At 46.3% G+C, this 6,352-nt stretch overlaps 1 long non-coding RNA gene across 1 annotated transcript; it reads right to left on the bottom strand.

Moving 5' to 3' along the window:
* Positions 1-4,300: 4,300 nt before the first annotated feature.
* LOC118536211 (uncharacterized) lies at positions 4,301-6,135 on the bottom strand. The gene is made up of 2 exons (XR_004917556.2): positions 5,811-6,135; positions 4,301-4,642 (listed from the first exon to the last, which is right to left on the bottom strand). It is a non-coding gene; the product is annotated as an uncharacterized LOC118536211 (long non-coding RNA).
* Positions 6,136-6,352: the final 217 nt, after the last annotated feature.

Genomic DNA, 6,352 nt, shown 5'->3' with positions numbered 1-6,352 from the left:
CCAGTTTGCGGACTTCCTGAATTGTCCAGGTGAGAGAGGGTGGGCCTTAACTATGCAAGGGACGACAGAGACAAGACACACAGCCACTCCGGAGGAAGATGCCCGCCCCTTGTGTGGGAATCCCTCAGCTGGTGGGCTTGAGCAGCAAGAGACCTATCAGTCCTGACCGTCCTACTGTCACTTCAGCATCGCCTCCCAGAAGTGACATAAAGTGACTCGTGGGTCCCTGGCCCAGTCACTGTCCACTCATCCTGGCTCGGTCGCACAAAACAGACCTAAACTTGTGAGCTGGCATCATTCTCCCAGAGACGGTGTCTTCCCTTAAGAATTCATTCTCCTGCCCTAAATCCCTCTTATTATAGTTGGGTATGATTTGTTGTAGATTTTGTAGGTTTTTAAAATCCATTTTTCAGCTTTATTGAGATATATTTGACAAACAAGAAAATGCATAGTTAAGATGTACAGTTAGTAAGTTCTGACATACAGATACACCCACAAAATCATTACTATAATCAAATGATCATGACCCTGTCCACCCGCCCCCCCATTAGGTCCATCCGCACCTTCCTTGCTCCTCCGGCCTGGGCATCACCAACGTTTCTGCCACTAGAGATGAGTTTGTATGTTCTGGAAGTTTTTATAAATAGAATAATTAATACATTACACACGCTTCTATTGCCGAACCTTGTTTATGCTGTGTGATTATTTTCAGATGAACCCAACGATTCATTTCTTTTTAGTGCTGAGTGGAATTCTGTTGTATGAATATGTCATAATTTGTTTATTGCTCACCCACTGGTGGATATTGGGTTGTTTCTAGATTTTGGCTATGAAAAGTAAAGCAGTTGTGAACATTCATGTACCAGGAATGTCTGGATCATATGGTCATAGGTTTAATTTTTTAATAGACTACCAAAGTATTTTCCAAAGTGGTTTTATTATTCTGTGGTCCTGCCAGTAGCCCACAAGAGTTCCAGGTGCTCCGCGTGCTTGCCAGCCCTTTATTTTTGCCGCTCTAGCCGTTGTGCTGGACTGTCTCGTTATGAGTATACTTTGCCTTTTCCTGATGACCGAATGTTGTGCAGCATCTTTCTGTGTGCTTCTGTGCCATCCACACATTTTCTTTGATGAAGTATCCATTCAAATCTGCCTGTTTTTAAAGTGAATTGACTTCTTATTATTGGGTTGTAAGAATTCTTTATAAATTCTAGATAAAAGTTTTGTGTTGGATATATATTTGCAAATATTTCGTCCCACTCTGTTAAGCAACTTTTCATTTTCTATGATGTCTTCTGAATGGCAAAAGTTTCAGATTGATGAAATTTAATTTATTGATGGTTATCACATAGTTTGAACTTTTGCACTGTATTTAAGAAATTTTTCCCAAACCAAAGGTAACTATGATTGTGTCTTATAGTTCCACTACACGTTTTATTGTTATAATTCATACATTTAGATTTATGATCTGTTTCAAGTTAATTTTTCTATGTGGTGTGAGGCAAGAGTTTTGGGGATTTTTCTTTGTTTTGTTTTTCTTACATAGGAATGTCTAAGTGATCATCATTTGTTGAAAGAGTATTCTTTCCCACTGAATTGCCTTGGCACCTTTGTCAAAACTCAGTTGACCATAACTGAGCAGGTCTATTCTGGGATCTCTGTTCTGTGCCACTGATTTGCTTGCCTATTACACTGACGGCATCACAACCTTGATTACTGTAATCATTTCTCTATAGATGTTCATTTCAATGAGCCTTGAAATCAAGTTATATAAATTCTCCGACTTTGTTCTTTTTCATGTTCACTTGCGTAACTTGAAATCCTTTGCATTTCTGTATAAACCTTAGAATTAGCTTGTCAATTTCTACCAAAACCTTGCAAGGATTCTGACAGGGATTGTGTTGATTCCAGAGATTAATCTAGGGAGATTGGCATTTTAACAATTTTAACAATACCGAGTCTTCCCTGCCATGAATACCATATTTCCTCATTTAGGTAGGTCTTCCTTAATTTCTCTCAGTAATGTTCTCAAGTTTCAGTGTATAGGTCTTGTATATATCTATTGTTGAATTTATTTCTGAGTATCTGTATTTTTAACGATGAATTTTGAATGAATTATAACTTCACAAGAAGTTACAAACTAGTACAGAAAGTTTCCACATCACCCTCAATGATGGGTTAAACTTTTGCGTAAGTTTAACTCATTGCATAATGACAGTAAATTATCAAAACCAATGACTCGATGATGGCACAACACAATTAACTAGCCTGCAGTGTTTGCATGATTTTAGATGTATGCATTTATTTGGATATGTCACTGTGCAGTGATTCTGTGGTATGCAGGTTCTTGAAACCACAACCACATTTAGGACACAAAACCGTCTGGTCACACAAAGCACTTCTGCATGCTGCCCCTTCCCTAACCCCTGGCAACCCCTGGTGTCTTCTCCATCTCTGTCACTTGTTATTTCAAGAACATTATGTAAATGGAATATTATAAACAACCTTTGAGGTCAGACCGTTCAGCCAGCATGATGCCCTGTGTATTTAACCGTAGTTAATTCCTTTTTATTTCTGAATGATGTTCCCATCTGTGGGTGGCAACAATTTGTGTAGCCACTGCAGGACATCTGGGATGTTTCCACAATTTTGTTATGTAAATAAAGCTGTTTTCATTGTGTACAGTGTTATGTGAATATAGATTCTCATTTCTCTAGGATAAATGTCCAGGAGTGCAATTGCTGGGTCATTTTGCGGGCACACATTTAACTTTTTAGGACACTTGAAGGAAGCAGTTTGGAAAAGTAAGATGTGGAGGAGGAAGATGTGGAGGAAGAATACGTGGAGGAGGAAGTGCTAGAGGAGGAAGTGGTGGAGGAGGAAGTGGTGGAGGAGAAAGTTGTGGAGGAGGAAGTGGTGGAAGAGGAAGATGTGGAGGAGGAAGATGTGGAGGAGGAAGATGTGGAGGAGGAAGTGGTGAAGGAGGAAGTGGTGGTGGAGGAGGAAGACGTGGAGGAGGAAGTGGTGGAGGAGGAAGATGTGGAGGAGGAAGTGGTGGAGGAGGAAGATATGGAGGAGGAAGTTGTGGAGGAGGAAGATGTGGAGGAGGAAGATGTGGAGGAGGAAGTTGTGGACGAGGAAGACGTGGAGGAGGAAGACATGGAGGAGGAAGTGGTGGAGGAGGAAGTGGTGGAGGAGGAAGACATGGACGAGGAATTTGTGGAGGAGGAAGATGTGGAGGTGGAAGTTGTGGAAGAGGAAGATGTGGAGTAGGAAGTGGTAGAGGAGGAAGTTGTGGAGGAGGAAGTTGTGGAGGAGGAAGATGTGGAGGAAGAAGTTGTGGAGGAGGAAGATGTGGAGGAGGAAGTGGTAGAGGAGGAAGTGGTGGAGGAGGAAGATGTGGAGGTGGAAGATGTGGAGGAGGAAGATGTGGAGGAGGAAGATGGGGAGGAGGAAGATGTGGACGAGGAAGATGTGGAGGAGGAAGACGTGGAGGAGGAAGACGTGGAGGAAGAAGTTGTGGTGGAGGAGGAAGACGTAGAGGAGGATGTGGTGGAGGAGGAAGACGTGGAGGAGGAAGATGTGGAGGAGGAAGTTGTGGAGGAGGAAGATGTGGAGGAGGAAGTGGCAGAGGAGGAAGATATGGAGGCGGAAGACGTGGAGGAGGAAGTGGTGGAGGAGGAAGTTGTGGAGGAGGAAGATGTGGAGGAGGAAGTGGCAGAGGAGGAAGATGTGGAGGTGGAAGACGTGGAGGAGGAAGTGGTGGAGGAGGAATTTGTTAGGAGAAAGACATGGAGGGGAACCTAGACAAAGAGTGGAAGCAAAGTTCTTTAATTTTCAGTTGAAAAATCACTTTTGAAAAAGTAGGTAGACCTAAGTAACTTTGGTAAGGTAATTTTCAACATTGATGTGAAGACAACTCAATGGGAAAAGCAGTTTTATCCACAAGGTGTTGGACCCATTGGGTATCTCAAGGGGGGAAAGCAGGACTGGTCTCACGTGATACATGCACACAAGTAATTGAACAGTGATTATGGTCTATGTAAATTCTAAAACTATAAAACTTCCGCAAGTAAACAGGCACCATCTTTTGCTTGAGGTAAGCAATGATTTCTTAGAACACGAAAAGCATGAAACAAAAATGTAAATGGATAAATTTGCCTTCACTGAAGTTAAAAATGTGCTCTTCAACAGACACCATTAGAAAAAGAGAAGGCAAAGCACATAAACGTACACCACTATATAATCCAACCATTCCACGGATAGACGTCTACCCAAAAGAAACAAAAACAAAGTCAGCATCTGGATGTGTGCAGGAAGCTGTATTTGTGACAGGTGCAACCATGACAGCCCCCACATCCACAACCTGACAGATCCACGTGCACACTGGGTATGCCATATAATGGAGTCTATTCGACAATAAAAAGAAAGTAAATATGTGCAATTGCATGGATGAATCTCAAAAATGAGTCTGTAGTGTATAATCCCGATCATATAAAACTCATAACATGCAAACTAATTTATGGTGACCAGGGGCAGATGACTGGTTTCTGAGAATGGGTGGAGATGGATGACCTACATGTAGCCCTTAGGGGTGACGGAAATGTTCATCATCTTGTGAGGACGGTTTCCTGAGCGTACACACCTGTCCAAAAACAATCAAATTACACACCCTATGTTTATGCAGCTTATTGTATTTTAATTCAATAGTTACACCAAAGAAATAAATACTTTAAAAACCATAACTATAGGGCCCAGGATCACCTCCTCCCAGCCATTCCTCTGTGGTCAATGCAGGAAGGCCACCGTCCCTCCTGGAGCTGTTCGGTGCTAGGTGTGCTGTGGGCTCTGCCCACAAATTCCTTCACGGCACCACCTTCCACCAAAACCCTCCTGGCTGCCAGCTCAGGGTAGAGCTCCTCCTTCTTGTGTGACCCTCAAGGCCCTTGGAAGCCTGGTGCTAACCTGACGTTTCCACCTAATCTCTGTGTGCTCCCTCGCTGAACCCAGGTGCAGCCAGTGCAACCTCGGTGGGGGGGCCACTGACCTGCCCCCTCTGGCTGTGGGGTACCTGTCTGACTCCTACCTTCCTTCACACCACTTGGGCTCAGCCTTCCAGGAGGCCCTAGTGTGGGCCCCCATGCTCTGCACAGCACCCCTTACCTCAGGTGACCCAACAGGATCATGGATCCCAGCAGATTCACGCATGAACTAACTCAGAGCTAACTAATTGGTGATGTGGTGGAACTCTCCAGAACCCAGCTGGGAGGGGCTGTAATAGGAAGAGAGCCCACGTCCTAAGATGGGACCTGCATCTCCACGGCCCCCAGAGGGAGGATAGGGTATGGTCCTGGGGGGGAAACTTCTTCGAGGTGAATCGGCTTCCAGTTCTTTCTTCCTGGCAAGTCCAAGGGACCAGGCCCTTCTCCAACCCTCTGCTAGAGCCCGCTCCTTGGAGGCTGACCTCACAAGGGACCTTACAACCCTCCTCCCAGCCCATGGAGAGCGGGCCTCCCTGCAGGCGGTCTCTCCTCCCGCGTTAGACCTGGTCCTCACTGCCGAGCCCCGAGGACTGTCAGCCACTTGGCAGGAAAGAGGAAAACGGCCCTGAAAGTCGTCCTCAGCCCTGGGCTGACTTGGCCCGCATGTGCGCTTAACCAGTAAGCCTTTGGCTGAGGTCCGCCTGCCATGAAACCGGGCCCTGGGTAGCCCAGAACCAGCAGTGCCCGGGGCTGGCTGGCCTCCCGCTGGAGCCGCCTCCCTGATCCCAGCAGCCCTTGCTTTTGTTGGATTTTAAATTGTCCTCTAAATACCTCTCAGGAAATTAAGCTCCTCCTCTTCAGTGAGGAAGGGATTGGTGGAGCGGGTCCCCTGACATCCGGCTCTCAACAGCAACAGGCTTCCAGCCTTCTCGTTCCCGCGGCAACCACTGTTTGGGGGTAAACTGTACGTGCCCTCCAGGGTTCCCGGCCAGCTCCCGGCCGCTGTGAGGGTTTGTCCGGCTTCCTCCCTCTCCGCTCTGCCCACCGGAGCCTGGCAAAGCGCCGGGCCGAGCGGGGGCTGCACCAACGCTGCGCGGAGCAGCGAACACTGCGGCGCCTCCCTGCCCGGCTCTGGGCCACATGTCCGCTAAAACCAAGCACGTCATAAACTGTGCTTACGGCCAGAAAGGCCTTGTGCTGGGTGACATACACGCCAACCAAATATTGTCCTAATTCCAGAGCAGTCCCGTAGGACCCAGCTGGCGGAAGAAGGCAGGATCCATCGAGTTTGATGCGGCTTCGGGCTGGACTCGAATGCATCTTAGGTTTTCATCCAGTTCAAAGCCTTTTTCAAAAGCTTGGAGTAAGAAAAG

Source organism: Halichoerus grypus, chromosome 4 (genome assembly GCF_964656455.1).
Source record: "Halichoerus grypus chromosome 4, mHalGry1.hap1.1, whole genome shotgun sequence".
Lineage (NCBI taxonomy): Eukaryota > Metazoa > Chordata > Mammalia > Carnivora > Phocidae > Halichoerus > Halichoerus grypus.
This window is presented reverse-complemented; position numbering and strand designations above follow the sequence as displayed.